Source organism: Triticum dicoccoides, chromosome 3A (assembly GCF_002162155.2).
Source record: "Triticum dicoccoides isolate Atlit2015 ecotype Zavitan chromosome 3A, WEW_v2.0, whole genome shotgun sequence".
Lineage (NCBI taxonomy): Eukaryota > Viridiplantae > Streptophyta > Magnoliopsida > Poales > Poaceae > Triticum > Triticum dicoccoides.
This window is the reverse complement of record NC_041384.1, coordinates 529148290-529171701: the sequence shown is the minus strand read 5'-3', so window position 1 is coordinate 529171701 and position 23412 is coordinate 529148290.

The window sequence follows — 23412 nt, the reverse complement described above, 5'->3', positions numbered from 1 at the left end:
CAGCGTGATGACCGCTGAGTCCGGCATGAATTTCAGCCAGGAGGTTCCGCCCTTCCTCTTCGGAGATGCACCTTTGAAGGACTCTGGTAGTGCTTTTCTTATAAAGCTCTCCCTCGTGAACTTTGTAGGCTTTGGATCGCCGCACTATGCAGCGTGCCTCGTTTTGGTCCTCGGGGAGTTCCTGCCTAGCAAGGGAGGTGATAAATGGTTCTGTCCACGGGGCGATGACGGCCATTATTACGTGGGCTGAAGGTGTTATTTCATTGGCAGAGCCTCCGATTGTGTCAGAATGTTCGGTGTCGGGCAGTGCGCTTGGGTCTGGGCTGTTATTGTTCGGTTCCCCTTCCCATACTACGGATGGCTTGAACAGCCTTTCCAAGAAGATGTTGGGGGGACTACATCGCGTTTTGCGCCGATGCGTGCCAGGACATCTGCCGCCTGATTATTTTCCTGGGCTATATGGTGAAATTCAAGCCCTTCGAACCGAGCTGACATTTTTAGGACGGCGTTGCGGTAAGCTGCCATTTTTGGATCCTTGGCATCGAAGTCTCCATTTTTTTGGGATATTGCGAGGTTCGAATCCCCGCGCACCTCTAGGCGTTGAAAGCCCATGGATACTGCCATCCGGAGACCATGTAAAAGGGCCTCATATTCGGCTGCATTGTTGGAGTCTGTGTACATAATCTGGAGTACGTATTGAACTGTGTCTCCTGTGGGGGACGTCAAAACGACGCCAGCCACTAGTCCGGCCAACATCTTGGAGCCGTCGAAATGCATGATCCAATTTGAATATGTGTCGTACTCTTTAGGGAGTTCGGCCTCCGTCCATTCTGCGACGAAGTCGGCCAAAACTTGCGACTTGATGGCTCGCCGTGGCTTGTAAGTTATGTCGAATGGGAGGAGCTCAATGGCCCATTTTGCAATCTGGCTCGTTGCGTCACGGTTGTTTATAATATCGTTAAGTGGTACTTCCGAGGCTACTGTTATTGAACACTCTTGAAAGTAGTGTCGTAGCTTCCGGGATGCCATGAATACCGCGTAAGCAATCTTTTGATAATGCGGGTACCGTGATTTGCATGGAATGAGGACAGTGGACACATAATAGACTGACTTTTGAAGGGGGAATTTGTGTCCGTCCGTTTCTCGCTCGACGACGAGCACTGCACTTACAACCTGATGTGTTGCTGCAATGTACAATAGCATTGGTTCGCCAATGTTTGGCGCAGCCAGGACTGGGTTTGTTGCCAATATGGCTTTTATTTTGTCGAGTCCGGTCGTGGCTGCATCCGTCCATTCGAAGTGTTCGGTGCACCGAAGGAGGCGGTAAAGGGGGAGGGCCTTTTCTCCCAAGCGGGAGATAAAGCGGCTTAGAGCCTCCACGCATCCGGTTAACTTTTGTATTTGTTTGAGATCTTTTGGGATATCCAATTGTGACAGAGCTCGGATCTTGGCTGGATTTGCTTCAATTCCTCTACCGGATACAATGAAGCCCAAGAGCTTTCTGGCTGGAACGCCAAAAACGCATTTTCCGGGTTGAGCTTGATGTCGTATGTTCGGAGGTTATCAAATGTGAGCCTCAAGTCATCTACTAGAGATTCGACATGTCTTGTTTTGACGACCACATCATCTACATATGCCTCCACTGTTTTGCCGATCTGGTTTGCCAGACATGTCTAAATCATGCGCAGATATGTTACGCCGGCGTTTTTGAGCCCGAATGGCATTGTGTTGAAGCAGAATGGGCCGTATGGTGTGATAAATGCCGTTGCAGCTTGGTCTAATTCTGCCATCCTGATTTGATGGTAGCCGGAATATGCGTCGAGGAAACACAATGAATCGTGTCCTGCGGTAGCGTTGATAATTTGATCGATGCGGGGGAGGGGGAAGGGATCCTTTGGGCAAGCCTTGTTAAGGTCTTTAAAATCAACGCACAGGCGCCAGGATTTGTCCTTCTTTGGTACCATCACCAGGTTTGCTAGCCAGTCCGGATGTTTTATATCTCTGATGAATCCGGCCTCCAATAGCTTTGCTAGCTCCTCTCCCATGGCCTGTCTCTTCGGTTCAGAAAAACACCGAAGAGCTTGTTTGACAGGTTTGAATCCTTTTAGGATATTTAAGTTGTGCTCGGCCAGCCTGCGTGGGATTCCTGGCATGTCTGAAGGGTGCCAGGCGAAAATGTCCCAGTTCTCTCGTAGGAACTCTCGCAGTGCGGCGTCTACATCAGGGTTTAACTGTGCCCCGATGGAAGCTGTTTTATTGGGGTCCGTTGGATGGACCTGGAATTTGACTATTTCGTCCGCCGGTTTAAAGGAGGTGGACTTGGATCTTTTGTCGTGTACCACATCGTCCCTATTCACCGTGGAGCGCAGCGCAGTCAGTTCCTCAGCCGCTAGGGCTTCGGATAGTGCCTCAAGGGCCAGTGCGGCTCTCTTGTTTTCAGCGTGGAGTGCTATGTCCGGATCACTAGCGAGAGTGATGATCCCGTTAGGCCCGGGTATCTTGAGCTTCATGTACCCGTAATGGGGTATTGCTTGGAAGATTGTAAACGCTTCCCGCCCTAGCAGAGCGTGATAACCGCTGCTGAACGGAGCCACATGGAACGTGACCTCTTCGGATCTGTAATTATCCGGCGTGCCGAACACCACATCTAGTGTGATTTTTCCCGTACAGCGCGCTTCCTGGCTGGGGATTATTCCTCTAAAGGTTGTGCTGCTTCGCTCAATGCGGTTCCAGTCTATTTCCATTTTTTGAAGGGTTTCCTCGTAAATGAGGTTCAATCCACCGCCGCCGTCCATGAGTACCTTGGTAAGACGAAAGCCGTCCACTATTGGACAGAGGACCAATGCAGCTGGTGCTCGGGCTATTCGGAATTTAGGTTCATCACTGGCGTTAAAGGTAATAGCCGTGTCACTCCATGGGTTTATTGTTGCTACTTGGTAGACTTCAGCAAGGCTGCGGAGTGTCCTTTTTCGAATATTATTTGATGCGAAAGTCTCGAAGACTGTTAATACCGTATTGGTGTCTCTGGGGTGGCTTTCTGTGGCCTCCGGAATTAGGAGATCTTCGCCAATTTTGGCCACATGCCGGAGTATCCAACATGCTCTAAGGCTGTGAGTTGGTGTGGCTTCCTCTGTACTGTGAATTTTACAGGGTCCATTGAGCCATCCTTCCAGTACGGTTCCATGCCCTGTAGAGGGTTTTTGCTTTTTTGTGTTTGACCCGGGTGTTTGGCGATGATGCACCCTTTTATTTCGGACTGGGTTTGTATTCAGGGCCGGATCGTCCCAAAATTTTATTTCGGTTTTCCAGGCGCTTTCCATCGCACAGTACTTTCGTACGATGGGCGCCAAGTCAGCGAAGCGTGTAATATCACGGCGACTTATGGCGTTGAGGATTCCCTTGTCCGTGCAATTATTGCAGAAGATTGAGATTGCATCTTCCTCGCGGCAGTCCCTTATCCTGTTCCTAACCAGGAGGAATCTGGCCCAGTAATGATGTACTGTTTCTTCGGGCTCTTGCCTGATTTGGGATAGATCACTTGTGTTCGGGTGGGTGGGTGGAATTAAATCCGAAGCCTCACCCGATCTGAGGCTCAGAGGCCGAGGAGTTTCCGAACTCGAAAATTTGGATTCCTGGATGTTGTCCAATGAATCCAGCCCGTCGCCTGACTCTAAGTTCAGGTCTTGAGTGATATCCTCCCCTCCGCGGGTATCCGGCTTGGAGGGATCGGGAATTCGGATGTAGCTAGTCCTTAAGATAGATGAAGGGTCGCCGCACTGTCCCTCTACCACGGCAACGTGATGGGTGACTTGGGGAGAGTTAATCTCTCTCAGATCAGGTTTAGGCCCAATCTAGTCGTAATCCGTAGCAACTCCCAGGGCGGCGATGCGATCCAAGAGCTCGTTTATGGAGGAGAGCTCCATTGGATCTCACTGCTCGGCAAGTTCCGAGCTGACATGAAGATTGTTTTCGATGGCTCGAGAGGTCATCGTCGGCGTAGAAGCCGAACAGGCGGTCATAAGAAAACCACCTAGCCGGAGGGTTTGGCCGACAGCCAAAGCTCCCTTAGCAATGGTGCCGTCTTTAAAGACGGGGTGAGGCATCCTTCCTGATGGCGACGACACAGAGGAACTCTCAATGAAAGCACCAATGTCGGTGTCAAAACCGGCGGATCTCGGGTAGGGGGTCCCGAACAGTGCGTCTAGGCCGGATGGTAACAGGAGGCAAGGGACACGAAGTTTTACCCAGGTTCGGGCCCTCTCGATGGAGGTAAAACCCTACGTCCTGCTTGATTAATATTGATGATATGGGTAGTACAAGAGTAGATCTACCACGAGATCGGAGAGGCTAAACCCTAGAATCTAGCCTATGGTATGATTGTTGTTTTGTATGTTGTCCTACGGACTAAAACCCTCCGGTTTATATAGACACCAGATAGGGTTAGGGTTACACAAAGTCAGTTACAATGGTAGGAGATCTACATATCCGTATCGCCAAGCTTGCCTTCCACGCCAAGGAAAGTCCCTTCCGGACACAGGACGAAGTCTTCAATCTTGTATCTTCATAGTCCAGGAGTCCGACTGAAGGTATAGTCCGGCCATCCGGACACCCCCTAATACAGGACTCCCTCAGTCAGCCAAATCAAGGTGTGTGCAATATACGACATGTGGTTCAATCAGATAAACTGTTTGCTTTGAGCCAAGAGAACAGAAACGGTTCAATATAACAAGATGTGTGTTATACGCGACAAAGAGGTCTGTAATCAGAAATATGTGCGAAAACTGATAATAACACAGACGATTGTTGCTAATAAGTCATGTGTGTTGTGGGCAAGCTCTTGGTGGCAGATGTCTACTACACAACCTTCTTCTTGTAGACGTTGTTGGGCCTCCAAGTGCAGAGGTTTGTAGGACAATAGCACATTTCCATCAAGTGGATGACCTAAGATTTTATCAATCCGTAGGAGGCGTAGGATGAAGATGGTCTCTCTCAAGCAACCCTGCAACCAAATAACTAAGAGTCTCTTGTGTCCCCAACACACCCAATATAATGGTAAATTGTATAGGTGCACTAGTTCGGCGAAGAGATGGTGATACAAGTGCAATATGGATAGTAGATAATGGTTTTTGTAATCTGAAAATATAAAAACAGCAAGGTAACTAATGATAAAAGTGAGCACAAATGGTATTGCAATGCGTTGAAACAAGGCCTAGGGTTCATACTTTCACTAGTGCAAGTTCCCTCAACAATAATAACATAATTGGATCATATAACTATCCCTCAACATGCAACAAAGAGTCACTCCAAAGTCACTAATAGCGGAGAACAAATGAAGAGATTATGGTAGGGTACGAAACCACCTCAAAAGTTATCCTTTCTGATCGATCTATTCAAGAGTTTGTAGTAAAATAACATAAAGCTATTCTTTCCGTTCAATCTATCATAGAGTTCGTACTAGAATAACACCTTAAGACACAAATAAACCAAAACCCTAATGTCACCTAGCTACTCCAATGTCACCTCAATTATCCGTGGGTATGATTATACAATATGCATCACACAATCTCAGATTCATCTATTGAAACCAACACAAAGTACTTCAAAGAGTGCCCCAAAGTTTCTACCGGAGAGTCAAGACGAAAACGTGTGCCAACCCCTATGCATAGGTTCATGGGCGGAACCCGCAAGTTGATCACCAAGACATACATCAAGTGGATCAACAGAATACCCCATTGTCACCACGGGTATCCCACGCAAGACATACATCAAGTGTTCTCAAATCCTTAAGGACTCAATCTGATAAGATAACTTCAAAGGGAAAACTCAATTCATCACAAGAGAGTAGAGGGGGAGAAACATCATAACATCCAACTATAATAGCAAAGCTCACGATACATCAAGATCGTACCACCTCAAGAACACAAGAGAGAGGGATCAAACACATAGCTACTGGTACATACCCTCAGCCCCAAGGGAGAACTACTCCCTCCTCGTCATGGAGAGCATCGGGATTATGAAGATGGCCACCGGAGAGGGATTTCCCCCTCCGACAGGGTGCCGAAACGGGTCTAGATTGGTTTTCGGTGGCTACGGAGGCTTCTGGCGGCGAAACTCCCGATCTATTGTGCTCCCCGATGGTTTTAGGGTATATTGGTATATATAGGAGGAAGAAATACGTCAGGGGAGCCACAAGGGGCCACGAGGGTGGAGGGCGCGCCCAGGGGGTGGGCGCGCCCCCTGCCTCGTGCCTTCCTCGTTGCTTCCCTTACGTACACCCCAAGTGTTCTGGATTGCTTCCGTTCCAAAAATAACTCTCCCGAAGGTTTCATTCCGTTTGGACTTTGTTTGATATTCCTTTTCCGCGAAACACTGAAACAAGGGAAAAAACAGAAACTGGCACTGGGCTCTGGGTTAATAGGTTAATCCCAAAAATCATATAAAATAGCATATAAATGCATATAAAACATCCAAGGTTGATAATATAATAGCATGGAACAATAAAAAATTATAGATACGTTGGAGACGTATCAGCATCCCCAAGCTTAATTCCTGCTCGTCCTCGAGTAGGTAAATGATAAAAACAAAATTTTTGATGTGGAATGCTACCTAACGTATTTATCCATGTAGTTCTATTTATTGTGGCAAGAATATTCAGATCCATAAGATTCAAGACAAAGTTTAATATTGACATAATAATAATAATACTTCAAGCATACTAACCAAGCAATCATGTCTTCTCAAAATAACATGGCCAAAGAAAGCTATCCCTACAGAATCATATAGTCTGGCTATGCTCTATCTTCACGACACAAAGTATTTAAATCATGCACAATCCCGATGACAAGCCAAGCAATTGTTTCATACTTTTGGTGTTCTCAAACTTTTTCAATCTTCATGCAATATATGAGCGTGAGCCATGAATATAGCACTATGGTGGAATAGAATGGTGGTTGTGGAGGAGACAAAAAGGAGAAGATAGTCTCACATCAACTAGGCGTATCAACGGGCTATGGAGATGCCCATTAATAGATATCAATGTGAGTGAGTAGGGATTGCCATGCAAGGGATGCACTAGAGCTATAAGTGTATGAAAGCTCAACAAAAGAAACTAGTGGGTGTGCATCCAACTTGCTTGCTCACGAAGACCTAGGGCATTTTGAGGAAGCCCATCATTGGAATATACAAGCCAAGTTCTATAATGAAAAATTCCCACTAGTATATGAAAGTGATATCATAGGAGACTCTCTATCATGAAGATCATGGTGCTACTTTGAAGCACAAGTGTGGTAAAAGGATAATAGTATTGTCCCCCCTTTTTTTGGGCCTTCCCTTTTTTTATTTGGCCTTTCTCTTTTTTGGGACAATACTCTATGAATGATGATCATCACACTTCTATTTATTTACAACTCAATGTTTACAACTCGATACTAGAACAAAGTATGACTCTATATGAATGCCTTCGGCAGTGTACCGGGATGTGCAATGACTCATGAGTGACATGTATGAAAGAATTATGAACTGTGGCTTTGCCACAAATACAATGTCAACTACATAATCATGCATAGCAATATGACAATGATAGAGCATGTCATAATAACGGAACGGTGGAAAGTTGCATGGCAATATATCTCGGAATGGCTATGGAAATGCCATAATAGGTAGGTATGGTGGCTGTTTTGAGGAAGGTAAATGGTGGGTTTATGGTGCCGGCGGAAGTTGCGCGGTACTAGAGAGGCTAGCAATGGTGGAAGGGTGAGAGTGCGTATAATCCATGGACTCAAGATTAGTCATAAAGAACTCACATACTTATTGCAAAAATCTATTAGTTATTGAAACAAAGTACTATGCGCATGCTCCTAGGGGGATAGATTGGTAGGTAAAGATCATCGCTCGTCCCCGACCGCCACTCATAAGGAAGATAATCAATAAATAAATCGTGCTCCGATTTCGTCACATAACGGTTCACCATACATGCATGCTACGAGAATCACAAACTTTAACACAAGTATTTATCAAATTCACAACTACTCAACTAGCATGACTCTAATATCACCATCTTCATATCTCAAAACAATCATCAAGTATCAAAATTCTCATAGTATTCAATGCACTTTATATGAAAGTTTTTATTATATCCCTCTTGGATGCCCATCATATTAGGACTAGTTTCATAACCAAAGAAAACTACCATGCTGTTCTAAAGACTCTCAAAATAATATAAGTGAAGCACAAGAGTTCATCTATTTCTTCAAAATAAAACCACCACCGTGCTCTGAAAAGATATAAGTGAAGCACTAGAGCAAATGACAAACTACTCCGAAAGATATAAGTGAAGATCAATGAGTAGTCGAATAATTATGCAACTATATGAAGACTCTCTAACATTTAAGAATTTCAGATCTTGGTATTTTATTCAAACAGCAAGCAAAACAAAATAAAATAAAATGACACTCCAAGCAAAACACATATCATGTGGCGAATAAAAATATAGCTCCAAGTAAAGTTATCGATGAACGAAAACGAAAGAGGGGATGCCTTCCGGGGCATCCCCAAGCTTAGGCTCTTGGTTATCCTTGAATATTGCCTTGGGGTGCCTTGGGCATCCCCAAGCTTAGGCTCTTGCCACTCCTTATTTCATAGTCCATCGAGTCTTTACCCAAAACTTGAAAACTTCACAACACAAAACTTAACAGAAAACTCGTAAGCTCCGTTAGCGAAAGAAAACAAAACACCACTTCAAGGTACTGTAATGAACTCATTCTTTATTTATATTGGTGTTAAACCTACTGTATTCCAACTTCTCTATGGTTTATAAACTCTTTTACTAGCCATAGATTCATTAAAATAAGCAAACAACACACGAAAAACAGAATCTGTCAAAAACAGAACAGTCTGTAGTAATCTGTAACTAACGCAAACTTATGAACCCCAAAAATTCCAAAATAAATTTCTGGACGTGAGGAATTTATCTATTAATCATCTGCAAAAAGAATTAACTAAGTATCACTATCCAAATAAAAATGCCAGCAATTCTCGTGAGCGCTAAAGTTTCTGTTTTTTACAGCAAGATCAAAAAGACTTTCCCCAAGTCTTCACAACGGTTCTACTTGGCACAAACACTAATTAAAACATAAAAAACTCAATAATAATAGAGGCTAGATATATTATTTATTACTAAACAGGAACAAAAAGCAAGGAACAAAAATAAAATTGGGTTGCCTCCCAACAAGCGCTAACGTTTAACGCCCTAGCTAGGCATGATGATTTCAATGATGCTCACATAAAAGATAAGAATTGAAACATAAAGAGAGCATCATGAAGAATATGATAAGCATATTTAAGTCTAACCCACTTCCTATGCATAGGGATTTTGTGAGCAAATAATTTATGGAAGCAACAATCAACTAGCATAGGAGGGCAAAACAAGCATAACTTCAAAACTTTAAGCACATAGGGAGGAAACTTGATATTATTGCAATTCCTACAAGAATATGTTCCTACCTCATAATAATTTTCAGTAGAATTATGAATGAATTAAACAATATAACCAGCACCTAAAGCATTCTTTTCATGATCTACAAGCATAGAATTTTTACCACTCTCCGCATAAGCGAAATTCTTCTCTTTCGGAATAGTGGGAGTATCATAAGAGACTCGAATACTATAAATTGTTTCCACATTAAAAGAGTGATGTTTAGAAAAAGGGTAATCATAATCATGACAATTTTTATAAATATACGCATCACTACTTTTTATAGCATAAGTTTCATCACAATAATCATCATAAGTAGCAACTTTGTTCTCATCATAATCAATTGAAACCTCTTCCGGAATAGTGGATTCATCACAAAATAAAGTCATGACCACTCCAAATCCACTTTCATAAATATAATCATCATAAATAGGAGGCATGCTTTCATCATAATAAATTTGCTCATCAAAACTTGGGGGACAAAAAATATCATCTTCATCAAACGTAGCTTCCCCAAGCTTGTGGCTTTGCATATCATTAGCATCATGGATATTCAAGGAATTCATACTAACAACATTGCAATCATGCTCATCATTCAAATATTTAGTGCCAAACATTTTAATGCATTCTTCTTCTAACACTTTGGCACAATTATCTTTTCCATCATACTCACGAAAGATATTAAAAAGATGAAGCGTATGAGGCAAACTCAATTCCATATCTTTTTTGTATTTTTATTTTATAAACTAAACTAGTGCCAAAACAAGAAACAAAAAGATTCAATTGCAAGATCTAAAGATATACCTTCAAGCGCTAACCTCCCCGGCAACGGCGCCAGAAAAGAGCTTGATGTCTACTACACAACCTTCTTCTTATAGACGTTGTTGGGCCTCCAAGTGCAGAGGTTTGTAGGACAGTAGCAAATTTCCCTCAAGTGGATGACCTAAGGTTTTATCAATCCGTAGGAGGCATAGGATGAAGATGGTCTCCCTCAAGCAACCCTGCAACCAAATAACAAAGAGTCTCTTATGTCCCCAACACACTCAATACAATAGTAAATTGTATAGGTGCACTAGTTCGGCGAAGAGATGGTGATACAAGTGCAATATGGATAGTAGATAATGGTTTTTGTAATCTGAAAATATAAAAACAGCAAGGTAACTAATGATAAAAGTGAGCAGAAACAGTATTGCAATGCGTTGAAACAAGGCCTAGGGTTCATACTTTCACTAGTGCAAGTTCCCTCAACAATAATAACATAATTGGATTATATAACTATCCCTCAACATGCAACAAAGAGTCACTCCAAAGTCACTAATAGCGGAGAACAAACGAAGAGATTATGGTAGGGTACGAAACCACCTCAAAGTTATCCTTTCTGATCGATCTATTCAAGAGTCCGTAGTAAAATAACATGAAGCTATTCTTTCCATTCAATCTATCATAGAGTTCGTACTAGAATAACACCTTAAGACACAAATCAACCAAAACCCTAATGTCACCTAGATACTCCAATGTCACCTCAATTATCCGTGGGTATGATTATATGATATGCATCACACAATCTCAGATTCATCTATTCAAACCAACACAAAGTACTTCAAAGAGTGCCCCAAAGTTTCTACCGGAGAGTCAAGACGAAAACGTGTGCCAACCCCTATGGATAGGTTCATGGGCGGAACCCGCAAGTTGATCACCAAAACATACATCAAGTGGATCAATAGAATACCCCATTGTCACCACGGGTATCCCATGCAAGACATACATCAAGTGTTCTCAAATCCTTGAAGACTCAATCCGATAAGATAACTTCAAAGGGAAAACTCAATTCATCACAAGAGAGTAGAGGGGGAGAAACATCATAACATCCAACTATAATAGCAAAGCTCGCGATACATCAAGATCGTACCACCTCAAGAACACGAGAGAGAGAGAGAGAGAGAGAGAGAGAGAGAGATCAAACACATAGCTACTGGTACATACCCTTAGCCCCGAGGGAGAACTACTCCCTCCTCATCATCGAGAGCACCGGGATTATGAAGATGGCCACCGGAGAGGGATTCCCCCCTCCGACAGGGTGCCGGAGCGGGTCTAGATTGGTTTTCGGTGGCTACGGAGGCTTCTGGCGGCGAAACTCCCGATCTATTGTGCTCCCCGATGGTTTTAGGGTATATTGGTATATATAGGAGGAAGAAATACGTCAGGGGAGCCACGAGGGGCCCACGAGGGTGGAGGGCGCGCCCAGGGGGGTGGGCGCGCCCCCTGCCTCGTGCCTTCCTCGTTGCTTCCCTTACACAAGTCTTCTGGATTGCTTCTGTTCCAAAAATAACTCTCCCGAAGGTTTCATTCCGTTTGGACTCCATTTGATATTCCTTTTCTGCGAAACACTAAAACAAGGGAAAAAACAGAAACTGGCACTGGGCTCTGGGTTAATAGGTTAGTCCCAAAAATCATATAAAATAGCATATAAATGCATATAAAACATCCAAGGTTGATAATATAATAGCATGGAACAATCAAAAATTATTGATACGTTGGAGACGTATCAGTTGTATACAATTGTCAGCGATTGATGAAATCATCACCGATGGGTTCCCCAGTATGCTCCGTGTGCAATGTCATTGCACACAGAACAACAACATATGTACTTATAACTTATAAGGACTTGATTCCATAAACAGATTGAACATCCAATTACATATGTGGCTAGTACACACATGACCTTTGCACACACCAAAGTACGTTCCAAAATGCCTAGGAAACTCAAATAATGTATTAAAAGGAAAAACAAACTGTGAATAATTTCATATTTTTAGGACGACGCTACTATAGTTGCATGTTGCTTCTGTAAAATAAATCAAGGCAGGAAGAGACAGTGTATGTCGTTTCACACACATAGGTGACAAGGTCCCTCTCGAAACCATGAGCCTTTTTGAGAGAATCTCCGGTTTGTAAAAAGTTTGTACCAGAACTTGTCCCAAATTGGACTAATTTTTTACCACAGCATGATGGTGCTATGTCATAACACCATGCCAAGTTTCATAATTTTGAGGCGAGTTTTGGATTTACAGTAATTTTAAAACCATGTTTCTCAATGTTTACCGTCGAGTCGGCACCGCCCTGGATAGGCTTTTTCCTCATGGGTCCCAAATGACAAATCCAAATTTGTCACTACCATGCAGCTTTTCTTATTAAGAATTACATGCCATTTGGTGTGCTAGCTGAAAATAAGTTTGTGGGTGCTAAGAACTTGCGGTTCTGTAATGAACAAAGATCTCAAGGATCCCGCGAGAGTGAGGCTCTTTCCCTATGTTGTGAATGCTTATAATATTTATGTCTTAATTAAATAAATGACAAGCCATTGGCCCAGTATGAAAGAAAATGTGGGTCAAACCCTAGTTGAAAAGGGCAACAATGTCTAACTCCAGCTTAGAGAAGGTACGAAAGCACAAGGATTAATTCTTCATCAGGTTTACACATAACCCAGATTGAATAGGACAATGACATCTAACTCAACCAAAGTTTTCGACAGTTACAATCAAATGGATCAGTCTGATCCATAAAATCAAGATCTCAATACAATAATTCTACTACTCCATGATGACCACAAGCTGTTGTAAATAGAAGCCGAACACGATCAGAAGCCCTTAGGTCCACCCAAAACTTCTTTTTATGCTCTTGAACACTTGCAGCCGTGAGTAATTTCTTGTTGAAAAACTTAATCCTCACGGACAACAGTGCCCTCGCATTCAACATGAAGAATCTGACAAAGCTAGTGTTTGTACCGTTGGATGAATATCATTCCAGCGTTACTGTCTTCAAACGAATGTCATGAGATCTGAGAAAATCCCCGTGCTTCATCAACCATCGATTGGTTATACCTTTTTCTCCATGTGTTGTTGCCTAAATAGAGATGAAGATTGAAAACAGTTAATGTCTAAAAAAGATTATGTTGAAAGAGTGATAGCTGAACGATTAATTATAGCACATCATATATGGGTTTTCAATGTGTGTGCAATCATCACCTTTATATACAAATTCTCCAGACATGGAAAGCATTGCAACAAGGCAATAATGATGTTGAGATCAAAACACCACATACTGATATATAAGGTCTTGATAGAATCCACCACCAGTGATAGGATGGACACGCACTTCATTGGGCATAGAACATAATATTAGCATGGAAAGTGTACTCCAAGATGATACTTAACTTATGCGCACAAATGAAAAATGCAAATTACAAAAGTGTACGTGAATAATACACAGTACCTCAGTAGGTGTGGAGGTAAACACCATCTCGAACCATTTAAACGGATCACGAATTGCACGCAAGGTCTCCAGTTTAGGCGTAGATACCACATTTATTTGCTTAGGTTCATAACAACAATCAAGGACCAACCTATGAAGTGAAGGGGCATCTTCGATGATGAGATCATGTCCTTCAAAATTAATTCCAATGCTTACAAGGTGAGGTGACTTTACTTTGAGACAAGGGATATCGATTCCTGCTCCAAAAACAAGCACCAAACGCTCCTGTGCAGGGCAGCTGGAGTGGATGATGTTGTCTAGTGAGGCCTCTGACAGATGAACCAACACAAGTGCAAGTTTTTTTTAGCAGTGGCAGTCGAAGTATTTGTACCAGATTGTCTGCTAGATGGCACCGGGTCAAGGTGGTGGTGCAGAGAGAGGAGGAAAACCATGAGATGGGCATCGGTGGTGAGGGCACAGATGCAGCTATTGGTGGTAACATATCGCTGTAGTAATGGTAGAACTCAAGCTGCTAGAGTTTATGCAGGGTATGTCCAACAGGTAGCATGCAGGGATGCAGATGCGTTGAACGGAGCCCCCATGGGAGGAGATGATGGCTCCGGGTAGTTCAGAATCATCATCGACAGATAGCTGACGACAGTTGAGATTAAGGGGCGCGGTGTGAAGGAAATATGCCCTAGAGGCAATAATAAAGTTATTATTTATTTCCTTATATCATGATAAATGTTTATTATTCATGCTAGAATTGTATTAACCGGAAACATAATACATGTGTGAATACATAGACAAATAGAGTGTCACTAGTATGCTTCTACTTGACTAGCTCGTTAATCAAATATGGTTATGTTTCCTAACCATGAACAAAGAGTTGTTATTTGATTAACGGGATCACATCATTAGGTGAATGATCTGATTGACATGACCCATTCCATTAGCTTAGCACCCGATCGTTTAGTATGTTGCTATTGCTTTCTTCATGACTTATACATGTTCCTATGACTATGAGATTATGCAACTCCCGTTTGCCGAAGGAACACTTTGTGTGCTACCAAACGTCACAACGTAAATGGGTGATTATAAAGGTGCTCTACAGGTGTCTCCAAAGGTACATGTTGGGTTGGCGTATTTCGAGATTAGGATTTGTCACTCCGATTGTGGGAGAGGTATCTCTGGGCCCTCTCGGTAATGCACATCACATAAGCCTTGCAAGCATTGCAACTAATGAGTTAGTTGCGAGATGATGTATTACGGAACGAGTAAAGAGACTTGCCGGTAACGAGATTGAACTAGGTATTGAGATACCGACGATCGAATCTCGGGCAAGTAACATACCGATGACAAAGGGAACAATGTATGTTGTTATGCGGCCTGACCGATAAAGATCTTCGTAGAATATGTAGGAGCCAATATGAGCATCCAGGTTCCGCTATTGGTTATTGACCGGAGACGTGTCTCGGTCATGTCTACATTGTTCTCGAACCCGTAGGGTCCGCACGCTTAAGGTTTCGATGACAGTTATATTATGAGTTTATGAGTTTTGATGTACCGAAGTTAGTTCGGAGTCCCGGATGTGATCACGGACATGACGAGGAGTCTCGAAATGGTCGAGACATAAAGATTGATATATTGGACGGCTATATTCGGACACCGGAAGTGTTCCGGGTGATTTCGGAGAAAACCGGAGAGCCGGAGGGTTACCGGAACCCCCCCGGGAGAAGTAATGGGCCATATGGGCCTTAGTGGAAAGAGAGAGGGGCAGCCAAAGGTGGGCCGCGCGCCTCCTCCCCCCTAGTCCAAATTGGACTAGGAGAGGGGGGGGGGGGCGACGCCCCCCTTTCCCTCTCCCTCCCCACTTCCTTCCCCCTCCTAGTAGGAGTCCTACTCCTACTAGGAGGAGGACTCCTCCTTGGCGCGCCTATAGGGCCGGCCGGCCTCCTCCCCTTGCTCCTTTATATACGGGGGCAGGGGGCACCCCTAGACACACAAGTTGATCCATGTGATCATATTCTTAGCTGTGTGTGGTGCCCCCTTCCACCATAGTCCTCGATAATATTGTAGCGGTGCTTAGGCGAAGCCCTGCGACAGTAGAACATCAAGATTGTCACCACGCCGTCGTGCTGATGGAACTCTTCCCCGACACTTTGGTGGATCAGAGTCCGGGGATCGTCATCGAGCTGAACGTGTGCTAGAACTCGGAGGTGCCGTAGTTTCGGTGCTTGATCGGTCGGGCCGTGGAGACGTACGACTACATCAACCAAGTTAACGCTTCCGTTGTCGATCTACAAGGGTACGTAGATCACACTCTTCCCCTTTCGTTGCTATGCATCACCATGATCTTGCGTGTGCGTAGGAATTTTTTTGAAATTACTACGTTCCCCAACAGTGGCATCCGAGCCTAGGTTTTATATGTTGATGTTATATGCACGAGTAGAACACAAGTGAGTTGTGGGCGATATAAGTCATACTGCTTACCAGCATGTCATACTTTGGTTCGGTGGTATTGTTGGACGAAGCGGCCCGGACCGACATTACGCGTACGCTTACGCGAGACCGGTTCTCCCGACGTGCTTTGCACATAGGTGGCTTGCGGGCGACAGTTTCTCCAACTTTAGTTGAATCGAGTGTGGCTACGCCCGGTCCTTGCGAAGGTTAAAACAGCACCAACTTGACAAACTATCGTTGTGGTTTTGATGCGTAGGTAAGATTAGTTCTTGCTTAAGCCCGTAGCAGCCACGTAAAACTTGCAACAACAAAGTTGAGGACGTCTAACTTGTTTTTGCAAGGCATGTTGTGATGTGATATGGTCAAGACATGATGCTAAATTTTATTGTATGAGATGATCATGTTTTGTAACTGAGTTATCGGCAACTGGCAGGAGCCATATGGTTGTCGCTTTATTGTATGCAATGCAATCGCGCTATAATGCTTTACTTTATCACTAAGCGGTAGTGATAGTCATGGAAGCATAAGACTGGCGAGACGACAACGATGCTACGATGGAGATCAAGGTGTCGCGCCGGTGACGATGGTGATCACGACGGTGCTTCGAAGATGGAGATCACGAGCAGAAGATGATGATGGCCATATCATATCACTTATATTGATTGCATGTGATGTTTATCTTTTATGCATCTTATCTTGCTTTGATTGACGGTAGCATTATAATATGATCTCTCACTAATTATCAAGAAGTGTTCTCCCTGAGTATGCACCGTTGCGAAAGTTCTTCGTGCTGAGACACCACGTGATGATCGGGTGTGATAGGCTCTATGTTCAAATACAACGGGTGCAAAACAGTTGCACACACGGAATACTCAGGTTATACTTGACGAGCCAAGCATATACAGATATGGCCTTGGAACACGGAGACCGAAAGGTCGAGCGTGAATCATATAGTAGATATGATCAACATAGTGATGTTCACCAATGAAACTACTCCATCTCACGTGATGATCGGACATGGTTTAGTTGATTTGGATCACGTAATCACTTAGAGGATTAGAGGGATGTCTATCTAAGTGGGAGTTCTTTTAGTAAATTAATTGAACCTAAAATTATCATGAAACTTAGTACTTGATAGTATCTTGCTTGTTTATGCTTGATTGTAGATAGATGGCTCGTGCTGTTGTTCCATTGAATTTTAATGCGTTCCTTGAGAAAGCAAAGTTGAAAGATGATGGTAGCAATTACACGGACTGGGTCCGTAACTTGAGGATTATCCCCATTGCTGCACAGAAGAATTACGTCCTGGAAGCACCGCTGGGTGCCAGGCCTGCTGCTGGAGCAACACCAGATGTTATGAATGTCTGGCAGAGCAAAGCTGATGACTACTCGATAGTTCAGTGTGCCATGCTTTACGGCTTAGAATCGGGACTTCAACGACGTTTTGAACGTCATGGAACATATGAGATGTTCCAGGAGTTGAAGTTAATATTTCAAGCAAATGCCCGGATTGAGAGATATGAAGTCTCCAATAAGTTCTATAGCTGCAAGATGGAGGAGAACAGTTCTGTCAGTGAGCATATACTCAAAATGTCTGGGTATAATAATCACTTGATTCAATTGGGAGTTAATCTTCCAGATGATTGCGTCATTGACAGAATTCTCCAATCACTGCCACCAAGCTACAAGAGCTTCGTGATGAACTATAATATGCAAGGGATGAATAAGACTATTCCCGAGCTCTTCGCAATGCTGAAAGCTGCGGAGGTAGAAATCAAGAAGGAGCATCAAGTGTTGATGGTCAACAAGACCACTAGTTTCAAGAAAAAGGGCAAAGGGAAGAAGAAGGGAAACTTCAAAAAGAGCAGCAAGCAAGTTGCTACTCAAGAGAAGAAACCCAAACCTGGACCTAAGACTGAAACTGAGTGCTTCTACTGCAAGCAGACTGGTCACTGGAAGCGGAACTGCCCCAAGTATTTGGCGGATAAGAAGTATGGCAAGGTGAACAAAGGTATATGTGATATACATGTTATTGATGTGTACCTTACTAATGCTCGTAGTAGCACCTGGGTATTTGATACTGGTTCTGTTGCTAATATTTGCAACTCGAAACAGGGACTACGGATTAAGCGAAGATTGGCTAAGGACGAGGTGACGATGCGCGTGGGAAACGGTTCCAAAGTCGATGTGACCGCAGTCGGCGCGCTACCTCTACATCTACCTTCGGGATTAATATTAGACCTAAATAATTGTTATTTGGTGCCAGCGTTAAGCATGAACATTATATCTGGATCTTGTTTGATGCGAGACGGTTATTCATTTAAATCTGAGAATAATGGTTGTTCTATTTATATGAGTAATATCTTTTATGGTCATGCACCCTTAAAGAGTGGTCTATTTTTATTGAATCTCGATAGTAGTGACACACATATTCATAGTGTTGAAGCCAAAAGATGCAGAGTTGATAATGATAGTGCAACTTATTTGTGGCACTGTCGTTTAGGTCATATCGGTGTAAAGCGCATGAAGAAACTCCATACTGATGGACTTTTGGAACCACTTGATTATGAATCACTTGGTACTTGCGAACCGTGCCTCATGGGCAAGATGACTAAAACACCGTTCTCCGGTACTATGGAGAGAGCAACAGATTTGTTGGAAATCATACATACAGATGTATGTGGTCCGATGAATATTGAGGCTCGTGGTGGATATCGTTATTTTCTCACCTTCACAGATGACTTAAGCAGATATGGGTATATCTATTTAATGAAACACAAGTCTGAAACATTTGAAAAGTTCAAAGAATTTCAGAGTGAAGTTGAAAATCATCGTAACAAGAAAATAAAATTCCTACGATCTGATCGTGGAGGAGAATATATGAGTTACGAGTTTGGTGTACATTTGAAAAATTGTGGAATAGTTTCGCAACTCACGCCACCAGGAACACCACAGCGTAATAGTGTGTCCGAATGTCGTAATCGTACTTTACTAGATATGGTGCGATCTATGATGTCTCTTACTGATTTACCGCTATCGTTTTGGGGATACGCTCTAGAGACGGCCGCATTCACGTTAAATAGGGCACCATCAAAATCCGTTGAGACGACGCCTTATGAACTGTGGTTTGGCAAGAAACCAAAGTTATCGTTTCTGAAAGTTTGGGGCTGCGATGCTTATGTGAAAAAGCTTCAACCTGATAAGCTCGAACCCAAATCGGAGAAATGTGTCTTCATAGGATATCCAAAGGAGACTATTGGATACACCTTCTATCACAGATCCGAAGGCAAGACTTTTGTTGCTAAGTTCGGAAACTTTCTGGAGAAGGAGTTTCTCTCGAAAGAAGTGGGTGGGAGGAAAGTAGAACTTGACGAGGTAACTGTACCTGCTCCCTTATTGGAAAGTAGTGCATTACAGAAAACTGTTTCTGTGACACCTACACCAGTTAGTGAGGAAGCTAATGATGATGATCATGAAACTTCAGAACAAGATACTACTGAACCTCGTAGATCAACCAGAGTGAGATCCGCGCCAGAGTGGTACGGTAATCCTGTTCTGGAAGTCATGCTACTAGATCATGATGAACCTACGAACTATGAAGAAGTGATGGTGAGCCCAGATTCCGCAAAATGGCTTGAAGCCATGAAATCTGAGATGGGATCCATGTATGAGAACAAAGTATGGACTTTGGTTGACTTGCCCGATGATCGGCAAGCAATTGAGAATAAATGGATCTTCAAGAAGAAGACTGACGCTGACGGTAATATTACTGTCTACAAAGCTCGACTTGTCGCAAAAGGTTTTCGGCAAGTTCAAGGGATTGACTACGATGAGACCTTCTCACCCGTAGCGATGCTTAACTCTGTCCGAATCATGTTAGCAATTGCCGCATTTTATGATTATGAAATTTGGCAGATGGATGTCAAAACTGCATTCCTGAATGGATTTCTGGAAGAAGAGTTGTATATGATGCAACCAAAAGGTTTTGTCGATCCAAAGGGAGCTAACAGAGTGTGCAAGCTCCAACGATCCATTTATGGACTGGTGCAAGCCTCTCGGAGTTGGAATAAACGCTTTGATAGTGTGATCAAAGCATTTGGTTTTATACACACTTTTGGAGAAGCCTGTATTTACAAGAAAGTGAGTGGGAGCTCTGTAGCATTTCTGATATTATATGTGGATGACATATTACTAATTGGAAATGATATAGAATTTCTGGATAGCATAAAGGGATACTTGAATAAGAGTTTTTCAATGAAAGACCTCGGTGAAGCTGCTTACATATTAGGCATTAAGATCTATAGAGATAGATCAAAACGCTTAATTGGACTTTCACAAAGCACATACCTTGACAAAGTTTTGAAGAAGTTCAAAATGGATCAAGCAAAGAAAGGGTTCTTGCCTATGTTACAAGGTGTGAAGTTGAGTAAGACTCAATGCCCGACCACTGCAGAAGATAGAGAGAAAATGAAAGATGTTCCCTATGCTTCAGCCATAGGCTCTATCATGTATGCAATGCTGTGTACCAGACCTGATGTGTGCCCTGCTATAAGTCTAGCAGGGAGGTACCAAAGTGATCCAGGAGTGGATCACTGGACAGCGGTCAAGAACATCCTGAAATACCTGAAAAGGACTAAGGATATGTTTCTCATATATGGAGGTGACAAAGAGCTCATCGTAAAAGGTTACGTTGATGCAAGCTTTGACACTGATCCAAACGATTCTAAATCGCAAACCGGATACGTGTTTACATTAAACGGTGGAGCTGTCAGTTGGTGCAGTTCTAAACAAAGTGTTGTAGCGGGATCTACATGTGAAGCGAAGTACATAGCTGCTTCGGAAGCAGCAAATGAAGGAGTCTGGATGAAGGAGTTCACATCCGATCTAGGTGTCATACCTAGTGCATCGGGTCCAATGAAAATCTTTTGTGACAATACTGGTGCAATTGCCTTGGCAAAGGAATCCAGATTTCACAAGAGAACCAAGCACATCAAGAGACACTTCAATTCCATCCGGGATCTAGTCCAGGTAGGAGACATAGAGATTTGCAAGATACATACGGATCTGAATGTTGCAGACCCGTTGACTAAGCCTCTTCCACGAGCAAAACATGATCAGCACCAAGGCTCCATGGGTGTTAGAATCATTACTGTGTAATCTAGATTATTGACTCTAGTGCAAGTAGGAGACTAAAGGAAATATTCCCTAGAGGAAATAATAAAGTTATTATTTATTTCCTTATATCATGATAAATGTTTATTATTCATGCTAGAATTGTATTAACCGGAAACATAATACATGTGTGAATACATAGACAAATAGAGTGTCACTAGTATGCCTCTACTTGACTAGCTCGTTAATCAAAGATGGTTATGTTTCCTAACCATGAACAAAGAGTTGTTATTTGATTAACGAGATCACATCATTAGGTGAATGATCTGATTGACATGACCCATTCCATTAGCTTAGCACCCGATCGTTTAGTATGTCGCTATTGCTTTCTTCATGACTTATACATGTTCCTATGACTATGAGATTATGCAACTCCCGTTTGCCGGAGGAACACTTTGTGTGCTACCAAACGTCACAACGTAAATGGTGATTATAAAGGTGCTCTACAGGTGTCTCCAAAGGTACATGTTGGGTTGGCGTATTTCGAGATAAGGATTTGTCACTCCGATTGTGGGAGAGGTATCTCTGGGCCCTCTCGGTAATGCACATCACATAAGCCTTGCAAGCATTGCAACTAATGAGTTAGTTGTGAGATGATGTATTACGGAACGAGTAAAGAGACTTGCCGGTAACGAGATTGAACTAGGTATTGAGATACCGACGATCGAATCTCGGGCAAGTAACATACCGATGACAAAGGGAACAACGTATGTTGTTATGTGGTCTGACCGATAAAGATCTTTGTAGAATATGTAGGAGTCAATATGAGCATCCAGGTTCCGCTATTGGTTATTGACCGGAGACGTGTCTCGGTCATGTCTACATTGTTCTCGAACCCGTAGGGTCCGCACGCTTAAGGTTTCGATGACAGTTATATTATGAGTTTATGAGTTTTGATGTACCGAAGTTAGTTCGGAGTCCCGGATGTGATCAAGGACATGATGAGGAGTCTCGAAATGGTCGAGACATAAAGATTGATATATTGGACGGCTATATTCGGACACCGGAAGTGTTCCGGGTGATTTCGGAGAAAACCGGAGAGCCGGAGGGTTACCGGAACCCCCCGGGAGAAGTAATGGGCCATATGGGCCTTAGTGGAAAGAGAGAGGGGCAGCCAAAGGTGGGCCGCGCGCCTCCTCCCCCCTGGTCCGAATTGGACTAGGAGAGGGGGGGCGGCGCCCCCCTTTCCCTCTCCCTCCCCACTTCCTTCCCCCTCCTAGTAGGAGTCCTACTCCTACTAGGAGGAGGACTCCTCCTTGGCGCGCCTATAGGGCCGGCCGGCCTCCTCCCCTTGCTCCTTTATATACGGGGGCAGGGGGCACCCCTAGACACACAAGTTGATCCACGTGATCATATTCTTAGCCGTGTGCGGTGCCCCCTTCCACCGTAGTCCTCGATAATATTGTAGCGGTGCTTAGGCGAAGCCCTGCGACAGTAGAACATCAAGATCGTCACCACGCCGTCGTGTTGACGGAACTCTTCCCCGACACTTTGCTGGATCGGAGTCCGGGATCGTCATCGAGCTGAACGTGTGCTAGAACTCGGAGGTGCCGTAGTTTCGGTGCTTGATCGGTCGGGCCGTGGAGACGTACGACTACATCAACCAAGTTAACGCTTCCGTTGTTGATCTACAAGGGTACGTAGATCACACTCTTCCCCTCTTGTTGCTATGCATCACCATGATCTTGCGTGTGCGTAGGAGTTTTTTTTGAAATTACTACGTTCCCCAACACGGTGTGCCACAGAGTGCGCCACCGAGATGCGAGGACTTGTGTGCGGCAGCCATCCTTGGTGGGGAGAAGGGAGATGATCCTCCCAAGGATGTCATCCGGGAGATCGCTAATGCGGTCCGCCGGAGATTCTACTGGTTCCTCAGGTCCAGGGGGGCGCTTCTGGGCGCACAGCCGGGTCCAAGATCTACATCCGGCGGTGGCGCTAGACGGAGCCTCATCTGTGTACATACCAATATGAAAGAAAAAATGGCATAACATGTAGGACATTCAAAATCAATTCACAAGATTAGGAAGAAAAATGGCACAAACATATATGTAGGT